Source organism: Macaca fascicularis, chromosome 6 (genome assembly GCF_037993035.2).
Source record: "Macaca fascicularis isolate 582-1 chromosome 6, T2T-MFA8v1.1".
NCBI lineage: Eukaryota > Metazoa > Chordata > Mammalia > Primates > Cercopithecidae > Macaca > Macaca fascicularis.
In genome coordinates this window covers 11191959-11216193 of record NC_088380.1, presented here as the reverse complement: position 1 = coordinate 11216193, position 24235 = coordinate 11191959, and the positions used below count along the sequence as shown (strand labels likewise).

Here is a 24235-nt window from a genome sequence, read left to right as displayed (position 1 = left end):
GCTTGCAGGGAGATGACGCCCTGGAGATACAGATGTTAGACCAAAGCACCAACAGCTCAGGGCCGGGGTTTTATTGGCCATGTTGGGAGAGGTGATGAGGTCTTAGACCCGTGGGAGCTAGAGAGAGCTGCCAGCCTCACATAAAGTCAGCACCTTTGAAGATCTTCTGCCTCCATTCAAAAGTTATTCTGTTTTCAGAAATGAGGTTGTATTGTTATCTAGGGCTGTGTAAAAATTATTCCAAAACTTTACAGTTTTAAACCACAAACATTTATTAGTTTAATAAATAAACTAATTTATTAGTTTCTGTAGGTGAAGCATCTTCGTGTGGCTTAGCTGGGTCCTCAGACTCAGAGTCTCTCACAAGGCTGCACTCAGGTGTCCTATGGGGGTGCATCTACTTCCAAGCCCACTCGTGGGGCTGTTGGCCGGATTCAGTTCCTCACAAGCTGTTGGCCTGAGGGCCTCAATTCATTTCTAGGTATTGGCCAGAAGCTTCCCTCGGCTTCTCACCACTAGGCCTCTCCATAAGGCATCTTGCAACATGGCAGGTGGTTTCCCATCAGAGCAAGCAAGAGCCAAGAGAGGGCAAGTTGGAAGCCAGAGCCCTTCTGTAACCTAATCTCAGAAGTAGCATCCCATCAGTTGTGCCATATTTTATTTTTTGTTAGGTCTAGCCACACTCAAGGGGTGGGAATTATACAAGAGCGTAAATACCCAGAGACAGAGATGATTTGGGGCCATTTTAGAAGCTGCCTACCACAGAGTTATTGGTCTGGACCTATGTGTTCTTGCCCAGGCGTGTAGTCATGAGAACCTTGGAGGAGGGTCCCCACAGAACTAAGACCCAGACCTCTAAGGAGGGAGTGCTGCACAGCTGGTACTGCTGTCTCTGGAGATGGGGTGAAATGAGGCTGGCACTGATGGTGTAAAGACGCCAAGAACTGGGACCATTGCCATTGTTGGACCGGTGGACCATCATCAGGGTGATACTTCAGGAATAGCAAACGAACAGGAAGTGGTAAGTCCTTTATCGCTCCTGTCTTCCTCCTTCATGTGGAACCCCCTATTGGCAAAAGCTAAAACACAGCCACACGGCAAAGGGGAAATGTGTTCTGTAGAATCGCAGCCCTGGCATTATAAGACAGAGTGTGGAAGGAGGGGTTAAATTTGAGGGCCTGTAGCTTAATAATCAGCACAAAAAGTAATGAGAAATATCTTCCTAACCACCCAAGAAAGTGTAAAGGAGGCTTATCTCTGCCTGTGGATGTGGGTGAAAAATAATTTTAAAGTCTCAAGTTTGAGAAATCAAAACAGTAATTTTGTACACAGTATAGGTGTGCAGTCTAATGTACACTATTCAAATAGTGCAGGAATCTCAAAAAATAACAACAGCAACAACAATCTCAGAGAAGTGAAACTCTGTGGTTACCAGCAAAGACAGATGCCAAAACACTCTGTAAGGAGTAATGCTGAGCACCTTTTCATATCCTTGTTTGCCATTTGCATGCCTTCTTTTGAGAAATATCTATTCAAATCTTTTGCACATTTTTGAATTGTTAGAATTTTTCTATAGAGTTATTTGAGCTCCTTATATAGTCTTGTTATTAATCCCTTGTCAGATAGGTAGTTTTAAAATATTTTCTTCCACTCTGTGTCTCTTCACTTTGTTGATTGTTTCCTTTGCTGTGCAGAAGCTTTTTAACTTGATGTAATCTCATTTGTCCATATTTACTTTGGTTGCCTGTGCTTTCTGGGGTATTATTCAAGAAATTTTTGCCCCGACCAATTCCTAGAGTTTTTCCAGTATTTTCTTTTAGTAATTTCATAGTTTGAGGTCCTCAATTTAAGTCTTTAATCCATTTTGATTTGATTTTTGTATATGGCAAGAGATATGGGTCTAGTTTCATTTTTCTTCATGTGGATATCCAGTTTGCTTAGCACCATTTATCAGACTGTCTTTTTCCTAATATACGTTCTTGGCACCTTTGTTGAAAATGAGTTCACTGTAGGTGTGGGGATTTGTTTCTGGGTTTTCTATTTTGTTCCATTGGTCTATGTGTCTGTTTTTACGCCAGTACCATGCTGTTTTGATTACTATAGCTAGTAGTATAATTTTAAGTCAGGTAATGTGATTCTTCCAGTTTTGTTCTTTTTTCTCAGGATAGCTTTGGTTATTCTGGGTCTTTTGTGGTTCTGTATAAATTTTGGGATTGTTTTTCCTATTTCTGTGAAGAATTTATTTGGTATTTTAATAGGAATTTCATTGACTCTGTAGATTGTTTTAGGCAATATAGACATTTCAACAATATTGATTCTTCCATGAATATGGAATATCTTTCCATTTTTGGTGTCCTCTTCAATTTCTTTCCTTAGTGTTCTATAGTTTTATCTACTCTTTTTTTAAAATATAAAAACACATTCTTCAAATGTCTGTTAATTTGGGGTGCATATTTCAAAGTGAGATTTAAAAAGCTAATTAGAGACTCTGTGTGTCTAAAGAAAGTAAAACAATTCTGAGGAAACAAGCGATGCACAGAAGCAGAAGAAACAGAAAAAGAAGCAAAAAACAACTATAATCTTCAGAGTTATGAGAAAGGACAGCACATGCATGAAACAAAAACAGGAGATAATTTAAAAAGAAACACTGTGAGAACAAAAATAATCTCCTAGAAAATAAGAATATGACAATAGAAAGACAAACTGAAAAAGTTCAAAAGATAACAGAGGGAAGAGGAGTGCTGTCAAAAAAAGTGTAAAAAAGAGCTAAGGTTTCTATAGTAAGAAATCTGGGAGAGGGCAAGATGGCCAAGTAGATGGAGCTAGGCAGAACAGCCATGACAAGGGACCAAGACAATTGGCACACTCCTAACAGATCTTCAGAGAGAAGGCACTGAGAGTGGATGGAGGGAAGACCACAGAAGCTGGGCTGAAGAGAGAGGAAGCTGAGAACTCTGCATGGGGCTACCATGCCCTGGGACTCTTTCTTGGCCCCCAGTGACTCCAGGGAAACAAGTGAGCTGAACTGGCTAGGAGCAACCCTCTCTTTCCAGGGGCCTATAGAACCCCAGCAGGAGGAAACCCCTCGACCACCATGGACACTGGAGTTGGCAGCGAGAGCTGCTTAGAGAAGTGGTAGGAACAGCAAGCCAGATGACGTGGGGCCCAGAGGGTTTGGTGTGGGAGCAGCTGGTGCAGAGCATAGCCAGGGATGACCATCCCCCTAGGCTCAACTTGCTCCCATAGGAGGCTTTAGCCCTAGGATAACTGTCAGACCTGAACTCTGCCTGGCGGTCTTTTCCATCAGATGGGCCTGGTCCAACCTGAGCACCCCTGGGTCTGCTGGCCTCTCTCAGGACCCCAGACTCATTGTGCCTGCTTGCAGGGCAACCTAGGGTGCCCTGGTGGCCACATCATAGCTCCTGCACTGGTGGGCCATGCCTGACCAATGGAGAGCTCCAGCGTGGCGGACCCCATGGCCACACACCAGCCCACTCCCTCCCTCCCCACGCTGCAGCTTCCTCCCAGGCCCATACTAACCTCCCATATCACTTTGCTGGTGCATGCGTGGGCAGGTGAGTTTTACCTTCCTTGCCCCTCCAGCATACATGGGTACATGCACCCTGCTCTGCCATTGCTGCAGCAGGAGTGCAGCCTGCTCCCACTCCCAATGCCGGATGCCCATTGCAGTCGGAGCCTTGGCAGGCAGTGTTCTGCCCCTGCCAGTGTTCTTCCCTTGCACCAATACTGCTGCAGAAGTAAAACTAGGCACAGAGAATAGCAGACCCTCCCCTACCCTGAGCCACCACCCCTGCCTCTGGCTCACAGAGAGCACACACAGACCTGCTCCTTTCACCCCTCTGTCACCACCACCACCAGCCTGAATACATACACAGTCACTAGCAGGGGCCTCTCTGCCTTGCTCAGCCATGATGCCTCCACCACTGTGGTAAATGCCCACACAGAGGCAGGTACCCAGGCACCCAATAGCACCCTGCCACAACTGACAAGAGTACACCTCTCTGCAATCCTGTTGCTGCTGCTGCTGCTGCTGCTACTGGCGTATGAGAACACAAATGGATCCTATTCCCACAACACTATGAAATGCTTTGGCAGACACCACTCATGAGAGTGTAGTGACCAGTGATCAGACAGCACTTCCTTCCCACCCCACCCCCGCCCCACCCCAGTGCAGTGAATTTCAAACTTCGAGAAGCCGGAGAACAAAATCAGGCCTGATACACATTCCTCAGACTTAGATCACACAGTCCAGGAGTTGGGAGCTGAGCACTGGATCCTAAAAGTTTTCCAGATATGAAGCCAGTCAGCTGAATCTACCTTATACCATAATCAAACCCTCAAGGTCATCAAATAGGATAAAAGAAAAGAAAAGCCATCCAAAGGTTAGCAACTTTAAAGATTGAAGAAACATCAGCCCACAGAGATGAAAAAGAACCAATGCAAGAACTCTGAAACCTTAAAAAAAAAAGAATGCCTTCTTTCTTCCAAGCAATTGCACCACCTCTCCAGCAAGGGTTTTGAACTGGGCTGAGATAGCTTAAATAACAGAAATAGAATTCTGAATATGGATAGGAAAAAAATTATTAACATACAGAAGTACACTGAAACCCATCACAATAAAACAATATAGGAGCTAACTGACAAAACAGCCAGTATGGAAAGGAATGGAACCAATCTGATAGAGCTGGAAAAAAAAAAAAAAAATACAACAATTGCATAATGCAATCACAAGTGTTTGTAGCAGAATAGACCAAGCAGAGGAAAGATTCTTGGAGATTGAAGACTGGCTTTCTGAAAAATAAACAATAGGACAAGAATAGAGAAAAAAGAATGAAAAGGAACAAACAAAACATCTGAGAAATATAGGATTATGTAAAGAGACCAAATCTATGACTCATTGGTTTCCCTGAAAGGGATGGGGAGAGTGTAAGCAACTTGGAAAACATATTTTAGGATATCATCCATGAGAACTTCCCCAATTTAGCCAGAGAGGCCAACATTCAAATTTATGAGACGTAGAGAACCCCAGTAAGATATTTCAGATCATCCCCAAGACACATAATCATCAGATTCTCCATGTCAAAATGAAAGGAAACGTGTTAAAGGCAGCTAGAGAGAAAGGTCAGGTCACCTACAAGGGGAAGCTCATCAGCCTAACAACAGACATCTCAGCAGAAACCCTACAAGCCAGAAGAAATTGGAGGCCAATATTCAACATTCTTAAAGAAAAGAATTTCCAACTCAGAATTTCATATCTGACCAAATTAAGTTTCATAAGCAAAGAAAAAATAAAATATTTTTCAGACAAGCAAATGCTGAAGGAATTCATTACCATCAGATCTGTCTTACAAGAGCTCCACTAACTATGGAAAGGAAAGACTACTACCAACTACTACTAAAACACACTGAAGTACACAGACCAGTGACTATAAAGCAACCACACAAATAAAATCTGCATAATAACCAGTTAACATCATGACGACAGGATCAAATCCACACATATCAATACTAACCTTGAATGCAAACAGGTTAAATGCCCCCAATTAAAAGGCACAGAATGACAAGCTGAATAAAGAACCAATACCCATTGGTATGCTATCTGCAAGAGACCCATGTCACATGCAATGACACACACAGGCTCAAATTAAAGAGATGGAGAAGTTATCTACCAAGTAGATGTAAAACAGAAAAATGCAGTGGCTACAATCCTAATTTTTGACAAAACAGAATTTAAACCAACAAAGATCAAAAAAGACAAAGAAGGGCATTACATAATGGTAAAGGATTCAATTAAACAAGAAGACCTAACTATCTTAAATATATAAGCACCTAACACAGGAACACCCAAAGCAAGGTCTTAGAGACGTTCAGAGAGACTTAGACTCCCACACAATAATAGTGAGAGGCTTCAACACCCCACTGACAGTATTAGACAGATCATTGAGACAGAAAATTAACCAAGATATTCAGGACCTGAACTCAGGACTGGATCAAATGCACCTGATAGACACCTACAGAACTCTTCACCCAAAAACAGCAGAATATACATTCTTCTCATTGCCACATGGCACATACTCTAAAATCAACCACATAATTGAACACAAAACACTCCTTGGCAAATGCAAAAGAACTGAAATAATAACAACCACTCTCTCAGACCATAACTCAATCAAATTAGAAATCAAGACTAAGAAATTCACTCAAACCGTACAATTACATGGAAACTGAACAACCAGCTCCTAAATGACTTTTGGGTAAATAATGAAATTAAGGCAGAAATCAGGAAGTTATTTGAAACTAATGAGAACAAAGATATAACATACCAGAATCTCTGGGACACAGCTAAGGCAGGATTGTGAGGGAAATTTATAGCACTAAATTTCCATATCAGAAAGTTGGAAAGATCTCAATTTAACAGCCTAACATCACAACTAAAAAAACTAGAGAACCAAGAGCAAACAAACCCCGAAGCTAGCAGAAGATAAGAAATAACCAAAATCAGAGCTGAAGAAGGAGACTGAGATGTGGAAAAACCACTCAAAAGATCAACAAATCCAGGAGTTGCTTTTTTTGAAAAAAATTAATAAAAATAGACTGCTAGCTAGACTAGTAAGAAATGAGAAAGAATCCAAATGAACACAATTAGAAATGACAAAGGGGATACCACCAATGATCCCACAGAAATACAATCATCAGAGAATATTATGAACACCTCTATGAACACAAACTAGAAAATCTAGAAGAAATGGATCAATTCCTGGAAACATACACCCTCCCAAGACTGAGTCAGGAAGAAAGTGAACCCCTGAAGAGACCAATAACAAACTCTGAAATTGAATCAGTAATAAACAGCCTACCAACCAAAAAAAAAGCCCAGAACTGGACGGATTCACACCTTAATTGTACCAGATATACAAAGAAGAGCTGGTACCATACCTGTTGAAACTATTCCAAAAAATTGAGGAGGAAGGATTCCTCCCTAATTCATTCTATGAGTTCAGCATCATCCTAATACTAAAACCTGGCAAAGACACAACACAAAAAAGAAAACTTCAGGCCAGTATCTTTGATTGAACATTGACGCAGAAATCCTCAACAAAATACTGGCAAACAGAATCCAGTAGCATACCAAAAAGCTTACTCACCATGATCAAGTAGGCTTTTCACTGGGATGCAAGGTTGGCTCAACATGTGCAAATCAATAAATGTCATCACATAAACAGAACTAAAGACAAAAGCCACATGATTATCTCACTAGATGCAGAAAAGGCTTTCAATAAAACTCAACACCCCTTCATGTTAAAAAAAACTAGGTATTGAATGAACTAGGAATTGAATGAACATACCTCAAAATGAACATACCATCTTAATAAACTAGGTATTGAATGAACATACCTCAAAATAATAAGAGCCATTTATGACAAACGCATGGCCAACATCATACTGAATGGGCAAAAGCTAGAAGCATTCCCCTTGAAAACCGGCACAAGACAAGGATGCCCTCTCTCACCACTCCTATTCAACATAGTATTGGAAGTCATGGCCAGAGCAATCAGGTAAGAGAAAGAAATAAAGTGCATTCAAATAAAAAGAGGGAAATTCAGACTATTCCTGTCTGCAGACAACCTGATCCTATTTTTAGAAAATCCTATCACCTCAGCTCACAAGCTCCCTAAGCTGATAAATAACTTCAGCAAAGTCTCAGGATACAAAATCAATGTACAAAGACCACTAACATTTTTATACAACAACAACAACAGTCAAGCCAACAGCTAAATCAGGAATGCAGTCCCATTCACAATTGCCGTAAAAAGAATAAAATACCTAGGAATACAGCTAACCAATGAGGTGAAAGATCTTAACAAGGAGAACTACAAAACACTGCTCAAAGAAATCAGAGATGACACAAACAAATGGAAAAATATTCTGTGTTCATGGATAGGAAAATTCAAAATCATTAAAATGGTTGTACTGCCTAAAGTGATTTATAGATTCAGTGCTATTACTATTAAACTACCAATGACATTCTTCACAGAACTAGAAAAATCTATTTTAAAATTCATATAGAATTAAAAAAAAAAAAGAGCCTGAATAGGCAAAGCAATCTTAAGCAAAAAGAACAAAGCTGAAGGCATTATGCTACCTGACTTCAAACTACACTACAGGGCTACAGTAACCAAAACAGCATGGTACTGATACAAAAAACAGACAGCTAGACCAATGGAACAGAATAGAGAGCCCATAAATAAGACTGGACACCTACAACCATCTGATCTTCAACAAAATTCACAAAAACAGACAATGGAAAAAGGACTTTCTATTCAATAAAAGCTGCTGGGATTACTGACCAGCCATATGCAGAAGATTGAAACTGGACTCCTTCCTTACACCATACACAAAAGTTAATTCAACATGGATTAAAGACCTAAATGTAAAACCCAAAACTGTAAATATCCTGGAAGACAACCTAGGTAGTACCATTCAGGACATAGGAATGGGCAAAGATTTTATTGTGAAGATGCCAAAAGCAATTGCAACAAGCAAAAATTGACAAATGGAATCTAATTAAAGAGCTTCTGCACAGCAAAAGAAACTATCAATAGAGTGAATAGACAACCTACAAAATGGGAGAAAATTTTTGCAAACTATGCATCTGACAAAGATCTAATATCTAGCATCTGTAAGGAACTTAAACAAATTTACAAGGAAAAAAAACAACCCTATTAAAATGTGGGCAAAGGATATGAACAGATACTTTTCAAAAAAAGTGAAAGCATATGATAAAAAGCTCAGCATCACTGATAGAGAAACACAAATCAAAACCATAATGAGATACCGTCTCACACCAGTCAGAATGGATATTGTTAAAAAATTAAAAAACAATAGGTGCTGGTGAGTTTTCAGAGAAAAAGGAATGCTTATAGACCATTGATGACAGTGTAAATTAGTTCAACCATTGTGGAAAAGAGTGTGGTGATTCCTCAAAGACCTAAAAACAAATACCATTCAACCCAGCAATCCCATTACTGCATATATACCGAAAGGCATACATATCAAGCATAAAGACACATGCATGCATGTTCATTGCAGCACTATTCACAATAGCAGAGACATGAAATCAACCCAAATGCCCATCAACAGTAGACTAGATAAAATGTGTACATATACACCATGGAGTACTATGCAGTCATAAACAAGAATAAGATCATGTCCTTGGCAGAAACATAGATGGAGCTGGAAGCCATTATTCTCAGCAAACTCACACAGGAACAGAAAACCAAATACTTCATGTTCTCACTTATAAGTGAGAGCTAAATGATGAGAACACATGGACACATAGAGGGGAACAACAGACACTGGGGCCTGTTGGAGGGTGGAGGTTGGGAATAGGGAGAGGATAAGGAAAAATAACTAATAGGTACTATGCTCAATCCCTGGGTGATGAAATAATCTGTCCAACAAACCCCCATGACACAAATTTACCTATTAACAAACCTGCATATGTACCCCTGCACTTAAAAGTTAAAAAAAGAAATAAATAGCTGATATCCAAACCTGAAAAACCTACAATAGCATCAGCATATTGTAGTAAATATAGAGGTAAATATCAGAAGAAAAAATATGTTAAAAATGATTGTGCTTAGGAGTTGGAATTAGGCGTAAGTCAAGAACTACTCTTGTAAGTTTTATAGAGATATTTGGCTTTTAAACATTACATATGTATTACGTCAATAAAAATAAAACTACATATATGTATGTGTGTGTGAATGTGTGTGTATATATATATCTCATGAAAAGACATGTAAAATAAAACAGGAAGGTCCAACATGTCCAAAAAAATAGTTTCAAAAGGAGAAAGAGAGAAAATGGAAGAGGGACAATATTTTAGAAGACTGGTTACGCATTTTGCGGCTTTGAAGAAATACATGCTGTCTAGATTAAAGAAGCTCTCCAAGTCTGAAGCCAGATAAAGTTAAATATACATATTATAGTACATCATTTTCCCTGCATTTTGCACTTTATTTAATTGTGAATTCGTCTTCAATGGGACTTCTATCTTTTTTGGGTTATGGAAATGTCCTACAGAGTGGTTTAGCATTGGCTTCTGCTGAGCATCCCAACAGATTCGCTGACCTGGGACATATTTTAAGCTCATCTCTTGGCTTAGAATTCCTAAACCACATGGACAGTCTATATTCAGACTCTGTGCCACTTTTGGAGAAAGATTTGCTCTCTTCCAGGAAATCTTTATTTTTCTTCTTTCTCACTCAGAATCCTGGGCAGTGTTTCAAGTATAAAGGCGTGAGCAACTACAAAAAATAATGAAATCTGTGGAAAGGTCAAGTCAGAGGAGTCTTAAGAAAGAACCATTGGTTTGCAAGGTTTAGATTATTGCTGAACTTGTGAGGAAAAATCCTGGACATACAGAAAGTTTAATATATTACAAAATACATAACATGACATGATATAACAGAAGGTTTGAAAATGGAGGGGTAGAGAAGACACACCAGGCTAAAAATAAGAAAAAGGAAGTTGGAGTGGTAGTGTAAATATCAAAAAAGTAGCAATGAGGTAGAGAGTTCTATCGTGAAGACATTGAGCCCCAGGAAGTGGAAATATTCCCAGTTTTTAACCTGGTAAGTGTTTGCTGTGGCCTAGAGACACATGGCCGCCAAGCCATCTAACTGCCAAGCTCCTCTGTCTCCTCTGTCGTAGCCAGGTCTCTCTACTGCCTTCTCTTGATCTGCAATGCTTCAGTCTGTTTTCGTGCACAACACTCCCCTGAAACTCCACACCAATGGCCTCGATATTGTTGAATAAAACAGCCATTCTTCCTTCCTCCTCTTATCTGCCCTCTCAGTGAAGGCTGGCCATTCACCTTCCTGTCTCCTCTGTGGGCCACCTCTGTCTTTCCACTTCCACCCTGCCTCTCCACAATCTACTTACTGGGATCCTTGTCCTCCATTGGCCTCTTGAACATGAGTGTTTCTCAGAGCTCCACCCCTGAGCCATCTGCACTCTGTGGATGAATCCCACACAAATCCATGGCTTCGACTATCACTTAATGCTGATGCCTTCAACTAATCACTTAATGCTGATGCCTCCCAAATAAACATGTCTGTCTAGGGCTCTCCAACAAATTTCTCCTCACCAAGAACTGACCATATCAATCTCCCACCCCAACCACCTTCCCACACCTTCCTATGCAGCATCCACTCTGCCCCTAAACTCCTCTTTTCTGTTCTCTATCACATGAAAGGGTGCTACCATCCTCCCAGGGATGTCAGAGGGATGGCCTAGATACTCTAGACTACTCCTCTTCATCCACCCACCACAGCCAAGCAGTTATTAGATTTTGAAATCTACCTAGTTATATGTTCTATAAGTAACATTATATATTTATAAATAATTTAAAAATGGAAATTCAATAGGATGAGAATTATTAATTAAATTTTTAAAAACAAAAGAAGGAAGGGAAATTTTCATCAATAAATCTTAAAACATTTTAAAACTGTAATAATTACAATGCATGGTATTGGTGCAAGAATTAAACAGATTACTGGAAAAAGAGAAGCGGATCTGAAACAGATTCTGAAATATATAAAAAGCTATTGAGGCCGAGCGAGGTGGCACATGCCTATAATCCCAGCACTTTGGGAGGCCAAGAAGGGTGGATCATGAGGTCAAGAGATCGAGACCATCCTGGCTAACATGGTAAAACCCCATCTCTACTAAAAATACAAAAATTAGCTGGGCGTCAAGGTAAAAAAACAATCATACCATACCCCAAAATAATTTCTGATGTTTTCAAGAATTAAATGCAGAAAGGGACATGAAAAAATTAAATAAAATAAATATGAGAAAAATTAACCTGTGTGTGGAGAATGTCTTTTTGATCAACATAAAGCAACTGAAGAACTTTCAACAATATGATCAACAGAGCTGACATCATAAAAATGTAAACTGCACATGTCAAAAACTCAGTGATGTAATTCCCTAATAAACAATAAACTTGTCTTTAGAAAGTAACAACCATGGGCTAAAATGTATCTGCACAGTATGTTTAAAAGACCTTACTATAGACAGTCTTGTCCTGGTGGAGGTGTGTAATTGAGCAGCTTATCTGTCCTACTCCCATCTTTTACTCAGTCTGTCCTCCCATTTGGCTCTAACTCCCCAGATTCCCACACAAGTACTCTTCAGCCTTAATGAACTACCTAGTCAAGGGCTCTCCCCTTAAAAACAGGTTAGGTTCCAAAGGTGCGTATTCCTATATCCATGTGTCTGAAGTCACTGAGCAAATGACTGTTAGCACCACCTGTCAATGGCTAGCACAGCAGAGGCATTTCCTTCTGGGAGTAACTTTGTCTACATCTATGAAAGTTCAAGGGCTGAAAGCTCATACTTCAAGCACCTTCTGAGGCTCCCTGAAGGTTCCAGCGCTTTCTGTCCCTCAGAAATTCACAGGGGCTGTGCTCCTGCCCAAGCTACTGTTTCCTGTTCACCCAGTTAATTCTTATTTCCCTGATCTGAGCAAGAAGCCACCCTTTCTACAAGCTTCCTTATTCCTCCATTCAGTCACTTACTCATGTGCTAATTATTGAGGCCCTGGGCTAGATGCTGGGGACAGGGAAAGAAAAAAGACAAACCCAAAGGGCTTACAAAACAATTGGGCTGCCATTTCTCAGGGTGGTGGAAGCCAGAATTTAGGGGTCTGTCTGCCCTACAACACTGTGAAGGGCAGGGTAGAGGCATTATTTGATTTTACTGACATACATCTCGTTACCTGAGTCTGAAAATTCATTTCTGCAGGTTTTAATAACATCAGTAAGTAACACTGATTTAGCACCAGCTGTGTGCAAATCCTCGCATCTTATGTGCAGCATCTTATTTAACCCTCCTGACAATCCTGTGCAATTGGTGCTATGGTGCTGCCCATTTTATAGAGGAGAAACTGAGATACAGAGAGATGGATTAGCCTACGCAGAAAGCCAGCAACCAGCAGATTCAGGGTTTGAACCCAAGTCTTGTCAACTCCAAAGTTCAACAACTCCCCTTGGGCAGGGTTTCTCAACTTGGGCACTACTGGCCTTCTGGCTGGATAATTTGAGGATTTCCTGTGCTGATGAGGATGTTTATTGGCATCATTGTCCTCTACCTACTAGACGCCAGTAGCACCTTGCCCAGCTGTAACAACTAAAAACTGTCTCCAGACATCTCAAAAGCCCACTGGCGTTTTGTTAGCTCACTAGCACTTCCATTTAGCCTGGAGATAGGAAGACGCTGTTCTGGGTGTCTTCCTCTCCCCAGACTAAAGGCAGCAGACCTCTCCCTCAATCAGCAGAACAGAGGTCAGGAAATGGGCTCCGGATTCATGGTCTGTGTCGGACTTGCAGTCACTCTACACCTTCAGAATCTCGGCTTTAAAATGAAAGAGGATCAGCTAGAATCTGAGGATTCAGTCAGTTCAGAAATCCCATGATTCTCATATAACATAGAAGTATTTTTGAGTGTGGAGATCCACGTTCCAAAATTACCATGTTTCCCAGGCACAAGGTGCAGCTGCCTATTCCATCCACTATGCCCCTTGGTTTGACTGACTCATTAAAATGACCTGAAAATGGGATAAATGGTTAGTAAAGACAAAAAGCAGCTTGTTCATCTTCTCATTTGTAGTCAAGTAAACTGGTAATCGACTCCATAACATTCTAACATTTTACAGCATTTTGCAGCACTCAGAAGGACACAGAGAAATTAACAGTATTATGACACTTGATTGTACTCCAAGAGGGAGAGAAGTACTAGAAAATTCTGAAACAGAAAACCATTCCCCTTTGCTTGAAATGATAGTTTTTTTTTCTTTAACATCATTAGTTCTTACAAAAATTAACTTGTTTTCCCAAATAAAACCTTTGTTAAATTTAAGTTTTTTCAACAGACCTTTGAGGCTCTCAATGAATGAAAATGTAGGGCACAGTTATGCCGAATCTAACACTTTCACAGCTCTTTTTCCATTTTTCCTTCAACTTTTAAGCGCAGGGGTACATGTTCAGGATGTGTGGGTTTGTTACATAGGTATACGTGTGCCGTGGTGGTTTGTTGCACCTATCAACCCATAACCTAGGTATTAAGCCCAGCATCCCTTGGCTATTCCTCCTGATGATCTCCTTCCCACTACCCCCACCTCTGATAGGCCCCAGTGTGTGTTGTTCCCCCCATGTGCCCATGTGTTCTCTTCATTCAGTTCCCACTTATAAGTGAGAACATGCAGTGTTTGGTTTTCTGTTCCTGTGTTAGTTTGCTGAGGATAAAGGCTTCCAGCTCCATCCATGTGCTGGCAAAGGACATTTTCTCTTACTTTTCTTGGCTTTTTATGGCTGCATAATATTACACGGTGTATATGTACTAGTCTATCATTGGTGGCCATTTGAGTTGATTCCATGTCTTTGGTATTGTGAATAGTGCTGCAATAAATATACACATGCAGGTATCTTTATAATAGAATGATTTATATTCATTTGGGTATATGACTGTCATGGGATTGCTGGGTCAAATGGTATTTCTGCCTTTAGATCTTTGAGAAATCACCACACTGTCTTCCACAATGGTTGAACTAATTTACACCTCCACCAACAGTGTAAAAGTGTTCCTTTTTCCCAGCAACCTCGCCAGCATGTGTTGTTTCTGGACTTTGTAATAATTGCCATTCTGACTGGCATGAGATGGTATCTCATTGTGATTTCTATTTGCATTTCTCCAATGATCACTGATGTTGAGCTTTTTTTTGTTCATTGGCCACATGAATGTCTTCTTTCAAGAAGTGTTTGTTCATGTCCTTTGCCCAGTTTGTAATAGGGTTGTTTGTTTTTTTCTTGTAAATTTGTTTAAGTTCCTTGCAGACTCTGGATATTATACCTTTGTCAGATGGATAGATTGAAAAAAAAAAAAAAACACATTTCTGCCATTCTGTAGGTTGTCTGTTCACTCTGATGATAGTTTTTTGCTTTGTTTTTGTTTTTGGGTTTTTTTTGCTATGCAGAAACTCTTTAGTTTAATTAGATCTCATTTGAAATGAAAAAAACGCCAAAAGCAATTGCAACAAAAGCAAAATTTAGTCATGAAATCTTTGCCTGGGCCTATGTCCTGAATGGCATATAGCCTAGGTTGTCTTCCAGAGTTTTTATAGTTTTGGATTTTACATTTAAGTCTCTAATCCATCTTAAGTTAATTTTTGTATATGTGAGGAAGGTGTCCAGTTTTAATTTTCTGCATATGTCTAACCAGTTCTCCCAGCACCATTTGTTAAATAGGGAATCCTTTCCCCATACCTTCTTTTTGTCAGATTTGTCAAAGATCAGATGGTTGTAGGTGTATGGTCTTAATTCTGAGTTCTCTATTCTGTTCCATTGGTCTCTGTGTCTGTTTTTGTACAAGTACCATGCTATTTTGGTTACTGTAGCCTTGCAGTATAGTGTAAAGTTGGGTAGTATAATGCCTCCAGCTTTGTTCTTTTTGCTTAGGATTGTCTTGTCTATAGGAGTTTTTTGTGGTTGTTGTTCCATATGAATTTTAAAATAGTTTCTTCTAATTCCATGAAGAGTGTCAATGGTAATTTAATAAGAATAGCATTGAATCTATAAATTACTTTTAGCAGTATGGACATTTTCACGATATTTATTCTTCCCATCCATGTGCATGAAATATTTTTCCATTTGTTTGTGTCGTCTCTGATTTCCTTGAGCAGTGGTTTATATTTCTCCTTGAAGAGGTTCTTTACTTGCCTTGTTAGCTGTATTCCTAGGTATTTTATTCTTTTTGTAGTGACTGTGAATGGGAGTTTATTCATGATTTGGCTCCCTGCTTGCCTGTTGTTGGTATATAGGAATGCTAGCAATTTTTGAGCATTGATTTTGTATCCTGAGAGTTTGCTTATCAGCTTAAGAAGCTTTTGGGCTGAGACAATGGGATTTTCTAAAAACAAGATTATGTCATCTGCAAACAAAGACAATTTGACTTCCTGTCTCCCTATTTGAATATGCTTTATTTCTTTCCATTGCCTAATTGCCCTGGCCATGACTTCCAGTACTATGTTGAATAGGAGTAGTGAGAGAGGGCATCCTTGTCTTACGCCAGTTTTCAAGGGGAAAGCTTCCAGCTTTTTTCCATTCAGTATGATATTGGCTGTGGGCTTGTCCTATATGGCCCTTATTATTTTGAGGTATGTTCCTTCAATACCTAATTTATTGAGAGTTTTTAACATGAAAGGATGTTGAATTTTATCAAAGGCCTTTTCTGCTTCTATTGAGATAATCACGTGGTTTTTGTCTTTAGTTCTGTTCATGTGATGAATCACATTTATTGATTTGCATATGTTGAGGTAACCTTGCATCCCAGGGATGAAGCCAACTTGATTGTGATAGATAAGCTTTTTGATGTGCTGCTGGATTTGGTTTGCCAGTATTTTATTGAAGATTTTGGCATCAATGTTTATCAGGGATGTTGGCCTGAAGTTTTCTTTCTTCGTTGCATCTCTGCTGGGTTTTGGTATCAGGATGATGCTGGCCTCATAAAATGAGTTAGGAACGAGTCCCTCCTTTTCCAGTTTTTGGAATAGTTTCAGTAGAAATGGTACCAGTTCTTCTTTTTTTCCTCTGGTATAATTCAGCTGTGAATCTGTCTGGTCCTGGGCTTTTTTTTTTTTTTTTTTTTTTTTCTTTTTTTGGTTGGTAGGCTATTTATTACTACCTCAATTTCAGAACTTGTTATTGGTCTATTCAGGGATTCATTTTCTTCCTGGTTCAATGTTGGGAGGGTGTAAGTATTCAGGAATTTATCAGTTTCTTCTTAATTTTCTAGTTTATGTGCAGAGAGGTATTTATAGTATTCTCTGATGGTTGTATGTCTGTGGTGACAATAGTGATATCTCGTTTATCATTTCTGACTGTGTCTGTTTGATTTTTCTCTTTTTCTTATTTATTAGTCTAGCGAGTGGTCGTTTTTTTTTCTTCAAAAAAAGCAGCTTCGGGATTCATTGATTTTTGAAGGGGTTTTCATGTCTATCTCCTTCAGTTCTGCTCTGATCTCGGTTATTTCTTGTCTTCTGCTATCTTTGAGGTTTGTTTGCTCTTGGTCCTCTAGTTCTTTTAGTTGTGTTGTTAGGTTAATTTAAGATCTTCCTAGCTTTTTGATGTGGGCATTTAGTGCTATAAATTTACCTCTTAACACTAATTTAGCTGCATCCCAGATATTACAGTACATTTTCTCTGTTTGCATTAGTTTCAAAGAACTTCTTGATTTCTACCTTAATTTCATTATTTACCCAAGAGTCATTCAGGAGCAAGTTGTTCAATTTCCATGTAGTTTTGTGGTTTTGAGTGAATTTCTTAGTCTTGAGTTCTAATTTGATTGCACTGTGGTCTGTGAAACTGTTTGTTATAATTTCAGTTCTTTTGCATTTGCTGAGGAGTGTTTTACTTCTAATTATGTGACCAGTTTTACAGTAAGTGCCACATGATGATGAGAAGAATGTATATTCTGTTGTTTTGGGGTAGGGAGTTCTGTAGATATCTATCAGGTCTGCTTGATCCAGAGCTGAGTTCAGGTCCTGAATATCTTTGTTAATTTTCTGTCTCAATAATCTGTCTAACATTGTCAGTGGGGTGTTAAAGTCTCTCACGATTATTGGGTGTGAGTCTAAGTCTCTTTGTAGGTCTCTAAGATCTTGCTTTATGAATCTGGGTGCTCCTGTATTAGGTGCTTATATATTTAGGATAGTTAATTCTTCTTGTTGCATTCAACCTTTTGCCATTGTGTAATGTCCTTCTTTGTGTTTTTTTAATCTTTGTTGGTTTAAAGTCTGTTTTTTTCAGAAACTAGCATTGTAATCTCTGCTTTTTTCTGTTTTTCATTTGCTTGGTAAGTTTTCCTTTATCTCTTTATTTTGAACCTATGTGTGTCTTTGCACGTGAGATGGGTCTCCTGAAGACAGCATACCTATGGGTCTTAACTCTTTATGCAGCTTGCCATACTGTGTCTTTTAATTGGGGCATTTAGCCAATTTACATTTAAGGTTAGTAGTGTTATGTGTGAATTTGATCCTGTCATCATGATGCTAGTTGGTTGTTTTGCAGACGTGTTTATGTGGTTGCTTCATAGTGTCCCTTGTCTGTGTACTTCAGTGTGTTTTTGTAGTGCCTAGTAACAGTCTTTTCTTTCCATATTTAGTGCTTCCTTCAGGAGCTCTTGCAAGGCAGGCCTGGTGGTGATGAACTCTCTCAACATTTGCTTGTCTGAAAAGAATCTTATTTCTCCTTCATTTATGAAGTTTAGTTTGACCAGATATGAAATTCAGCCCCCAGTCTTCTCTGGTTTGTAGGGTTTCCACTGAGAGGTCCACTCTTAGTCTGATGGGTTTCCCTTTGTAAGTGACCTGGTCTTTCTCTCTTTTTCTTTCATTTCAACCTTGGAGAATCTGATGATTATGTGTCTTGGGGTTCATCTTCTTGTGGATTATCTTATAGGGGTTGTCTGCATTTCCTGAATTTGAGTGTTGGCCTGTCTTGCTAGGTTGGAGAATTTCTCCTGGATGATATCCTGAAGTATGTTTTCTAATTTGGCCCATTCTCCCCATCTCTCTAAACTGGCTATTCTGATTAGCAGCTCCTGTCATGATTCTTAACTTCTTTGCATTAGGTTACAACACGATCCTTTAGCTCAGTGAAGTTCACTATTACCCGCCTTCTGATGCCTCATCCTGTCAATTCAGCCATCTCAGCCTCACACCAATTCTGTGCCCTTGCTGGAGAGGTGTTGTAGTCATCTGGAGAAGAACCATTCTGGCTTTTTGAGTTTTCAACATTTTTGTGTTGATTCTTTCTTGTCTTTGTGGGCTTATCTACCTTAGATTTTTGAGGTTGCCGACCTTTGAATGGGGTTTTTGTGGGGTCTTTTTTGATGTTGTTGTTGTTTTCTGTTTATTTGTTTGTTTCTCTTTTAATAGTCAAGCCACTCTTCTGTAGGGCTGCTGTGGTTTGCTGGGGGATTGTTTCAAACCCTAGTTGCCTCAGTTTACCCTTACCTGGAGGTATCACCAGTGAAGACTGTGAAACAGTAAAGATAGCAGCCTGCTCCTTTCTCCTGGAGCTCCATCCCAGGGAGGGACTGACCTGTTGCGGGCTTAGACACTTCTGTAGGAGGTGTCTGGAGACTCCTATTTGGAGGTCTCACTCAGCCAGTAGGGACGGGACTAGGAAACTGCTTAAAGAAGCAGCCTGCCTGATTATTGGTAGAGTAGGTGTGCTGCGTTGTGGAGAACCCTTTCTAATATAGATTGCCTGGACTCTCAACAGCCAGCAGGCTGGAAAGGTTGAGTCAATTGAACTGCATGGACCTCAACCACCCCTCCTCCCAGGACCTCCATCCCAAGGAGATACCAAAATTCTGTCCATATAACCCTGACTGGACTTGCTGAAATTCCCACAGGGAGGCCCCACCCAGTGAGGAGGGATGGATTGGGGTCCCACTTAAAGAAGCAGTCTGGCCACAATCTGGCACAGTAGCTGTGCTGCATTGTGGGGGATTTCTCATCATCAGGACCACCTGGACTCCCCAGACCCAGCAGGCTAGAATAGCTGAGTTGACCTAACCACAAAAATGGTGGCCACCCCTTCCCCCTGGAACTGATTCATCTCAAGGAGTCTCCAGTCTGCTGCACTGGTGGGCTGGAATTTCAAGCCAGTGGATCCTAACTTGTGGGGTGCCATAGAAGTAGGGCCTGCAGAACAAGGCTGCTTGGCTCCCTGGATTCAGCCCTCTTCTTAGGAGAATGTACAGGTGGAACTCTGGCCATGCCAGGATCCCTGGGGCCGGAGTCTATAACACTCTTGGGTCTCTGTTTGAGCCCAAGTGACTGATCTGCTAAGACTCCACACAGCTCTGTGTATCAGACCTAAGGCCCTGGTGGTGAGGGCTCACAAGGGGATCTTCTAACCTGTGGGATTGCAAAGATCTATTGGTTTCTGCATGGTTTCTGAGTTTGAAAACATAGAACCTAAGAGAAAAAAAGAAGGATGGGGAAGACAAGGTGTAACACAATGGTTCAGACAAAGTCAGAATTTTTTTTAAAAATCCAATCCAATGAGAACAGATAGCCCCAAATTAATCAAATTTAGACAGATATTAAAGCATTGAGAACTTTAAAGTTATCAAATTTAGACAGTTATTAGAGCATCAAATACAGTCCCATGAAGCCCCAGCTGAGTGGTAGATGCAGGCTCCTGGAGAGGATTTATAGAAAGAGGTAGTTGGGGAGTGGCTGATGGGTTTGCTCTGCAATTCTTTCTTAGGTTTCCCAATTCATTACCCTCCCCACTCTGATCCCCATTTAGGAACTCTCTGTGAAGAGCTTGGGCAGGAAAGATAACCCATGGTTTTCATTTCACCTTTGGGGACATTGGAAATATGTTGCAATGAAAAAAAAAAAACAAAAACAGGACAGCTAATCAGGGGACCTGGTCCTAGACCCACCTCTGCAATTGACCAGCTCGATGATCCTTAGCAAGGTACTAACCTCACTGTCCTAATGTTCTATAAAAGGTACTAACCTGAGACAGGGGCACACTGTCCCCACTTGTGAAATGATGGGATTGAACTAACTGACCTTTAAGGTCAGTTTTTGCCCTGACCTTCAATAAATCAAACCTGATAAAAAGAAAATAGTTAAGTCCCTAGGTTTAACCAAGATCTCTAGAATCTAGCTTTTCTTTTCTCCTTTTTTTGTCTAGACAGTTTATTTTTATAAAACAGGATAGAATCTGATTCCATAATGTGTACTTTGGTGGAAAGCTTTTTATGCCAACCTGCTGTCTCCCATTATATTTATAGAGCAAGCCTTGAAGTCTACATTTATCCTGATGAATGGAGTTTCTGCCAAAGCTAAGAGTAGCGACTTGATGTACAACAGCAGAGGCACAAGAACTACCTTTTAGCTCTTGCAAAGACTTGCCCTGTGGGTAACCTGACTGGGATCATTTCAGAAAGTCTGTGGGGCTAGGTCAAAAGAGGAAATGTGGAGGGAAGGATTGCCACCTCTCTAATTCCCTGCCATTTCTCTTGTCTATTAACCCCATTCCTTCTGAAAGGGAGGCCTGGGAGGATAGGAAGTGTGGGAAGAGTTCTGAGAACCAGCATGTGAGAGGAATCTTCTTGCCATTGGAGCCTGAACCTGCAAAGTATATCATCCTTGATGTCCACACATCTAAGGGACTCTGCCTTTCTAAAATGCAGGAGCTAGGCTAGTGTAGAATGCATTATTGCAAGCAAAAATAAATTTTTGCAATGTAATTTTGATGTACAATATCTAAGGATTATTTTGGCTTCACAATAGCTAGGAATAAGGGTGAGCTCATTTTTTGGATTCCCACTTTGCTGGTGCCCTGGTTTCTTCTGTGGACAGTTTGCCTACTCTTTTGTGTGATTTAATTCTAGTATCTCACTCACACGCACTTCTACATCTGCAAACACACTTGGGGGATTTAACGCCTTGCCGCAGGAGTTTCCTTCTCTTGAAAGTCTGCTTCTCAGGCTCCATGAGATTTTCCAGGTTCTTCCCTGGACTGCCAAGTCCTACCTCTCACACACCCAAGTCCCCAGAACCCTGTCCATACGTCTTTCCTGTTAATCCTCTTACCTAAAGACTGAAAACCATCTAAGTTAGGTTCTCTGCCACCAGCACAGTGACTGTGGGCTTTGACCAGTAAGTAAATGAAAAGGAAATAACAAAACTCAAGGGAGTGAGAGAAGGGAAATTGCAAACATTTGGAATGCAGAGTGTTTATCTTCTCTGATTCTTCTAAGACCATTGTACTTATCCTCATTTTATTTTATGTCTTTCATTTTTCTTCAGCAAATGATGACTGAAAGTTAATGGAAGAAATCTTATAATCCCAACACTTTGGGAGGCTGAGGTGGTGGGTGGATCACCTGAGGTCAGGAGTTCAAGACAAGCCTGATCAACATGGTGAAACCTCATCTCTACTTAAAAATACAAAAATCAGCCGGGTGTGGTCATATGCCCCTGTAATCCCAGCTACTCAGGAGGCTGAGACAGGAGAATCGCCTGAACCTGGGAGGTTGCAATGAGCCAAGGTCACGCCACTGAACTCCAGCCTGGGTGACACAATGAGATTCCATAAAAAAAAAAAAAAGAAAGAAAGAGAAAGGAAGGAAGGAAGGGGGGAGGAAGGAAGGAAGGAAGGAAGGAGAAATCTATAAATCAAAAACACACAAATAAGTGTCAAGAGCATGCAACTGAGACTGCATCTCTAGAATCTGATGATTCCTTTGAAAACTGTTCCTAGCAGATGCTTTTTAGATGCAGTGGCTCAGCCAGACCGTGGCACTTAAAGCACCTCTCTTTGTGCATGAAATGTCCATCCACATGGGTCAGCAAGGTATCTCTGAAGAAGAGAGGCACAGGTCCACAGACCAGATCAACGTAAATTAATCTGCAGGAAAACCGCAAAGTCAGAAGAAAAAGAAAGAAGCTGGAATTTCAGGAAGAGGTTTCTTCACTAAGGAGGTAAGTCACTGAGTCTAGAAGTCCGTTATTCTGTATCATTTTGAGACCTGCAACGGTGAATATGTCTAAGGACTCTGGAGGTTGTAATTAGCATAAGTGTTTACATAAATAGCAAACAGGACTTCCTCTTGCTGGAAATAGAATATTCTGTGTATCCACTCTTATGTCAGGAGTAAGAGGAAAAAAAGAGAAAAGAGAGGTAGAAAAAGTAAATATCCAAGAAACACAGCCACATGCTGTGATGCTTGAAAATAAAGCAAAAATATTGACTCCATATTAATCAACTGGAGGGATAGCCACGTATGTGTGTGTATGTTATGGTTGCTGCACTTTGAAAAGCAGGAGTGGAGGGGAAGTGTCACTTTAGATAACTGCAATTTAAGCAAAACAACAGCTTAATAAAGTGTCAGCAGCTCCCTCACAGTTTAAAATCAGATGGGCTTTGCTACCCAGGAAAAAGGAGAATTGTTAGACCCGCTGTGATTTGGAGAGACTGTCCTCACCCTTTACTGAATCATTAAAACTCTGAAAAGCATAAATAATTATAAAGTTCATAAACTTCAGTGCTGTATGTCTCATTTGGTCAGCAGTACAAAACTATCATCAGTTTTACATTATAATACATGTTTTTATATATGGGCAAACTTTGAACAAGGTTTTAGCCGGACTTTTGCAATCTTTTCACAATAGAGTATCCCTGAGGCTAACAAGGTGGCTCACTTTTCAAGGTCACACTGTGAATCATATATACGTGTTTTAACCCCTCTCCTTTAAATAGAGATATCTCAAGTATTTTTATCTTAATGTTGTGTACTTCTTTCCGTTAACATGCGATTGTTACTGCATCCTAACATTTTATTTCAAAAGTAAGCTCTTATCAGACGATTGCAGAAATAAGATAATAAAACAACATTGTGTCCATCGTGGCTAATTAACAAAGTTGCAGATCCTAACACACCAAAGCTCTGTTTCAAATTGAAAGAGCAAATTCATCTCCCTTATCTTCACTTTTTACTCTGGAAGGTACTGCCAGCAAAGCCCAATTCTTTATATGCCCACACCCTTTATGTCAGAGGAGGAGTAGGTCAGTAAAAATTAATTAAAAGAGTTACTTAAGCAGAAAAGAGAACGTTATCAGTCAATTTCCCACTTCTTGGAGAAAGCCTCATCTCAGGCCATGGTGTCTCCTGAACAACCGGCTCTATTTTGTGATTTAACAGTAGGGTATTTCTTAGCTTATTCCATCTGCATCCATTTTCACAATGACTGAACAAATGCAATTAGCTTGCAGTGAGCCAAGTAATGGTTTTCTTAAAGGATTAGGAGCACTTTCTTAGACTCTAATGTGTACAGATGTCTGCGGCAGCTTCTTCCCACCAGGCTGTCATAAGCAGCGGGCACATGTCTTTTCCAGAGTACCAAAGCAAAAGTCTTGCCACAAGAACACAGTACCCTGGGCTTGAAGAACCAGTTGAGAATATAGATGGGGAGAAGCTGGTTTCCCTGCTATTTTCAGCTTGGAAACTCTATCTGGAACAAAGAAACTAACACCCATGACGTACCTACTGAATGGTGAGCATTGCACCGGTGTGTTTGCGTACATTATGCCAACATTCTAGGACTGCACTTCCCCCA

General features: G+C 40.2%; 1 long non-coding RNA gene across 2 annotated transcripts; it reads left to right on the top strand.

The window, feature by feature from the left end:
- Positions 1-805: 805 nt before the first annotated feature.
- Positions 806-22564, top strand: LOC135971085 (uncharacterized). Of its 2 annotated transcripts, none has more exons than XR_010587161.1 (2): positions 806-1021; positions 22383-22564. It is a non-coding gene; the product is annotated as an uncharacterized lncRNA (long non-coding RNA). The 2 variants fall into 2 exon arrangements; XR_010587160.1 differs by having other exon boundaries at positions 22380-22564.
- Positions 22565-24235: the final 1671 nt, after the last annotated feature.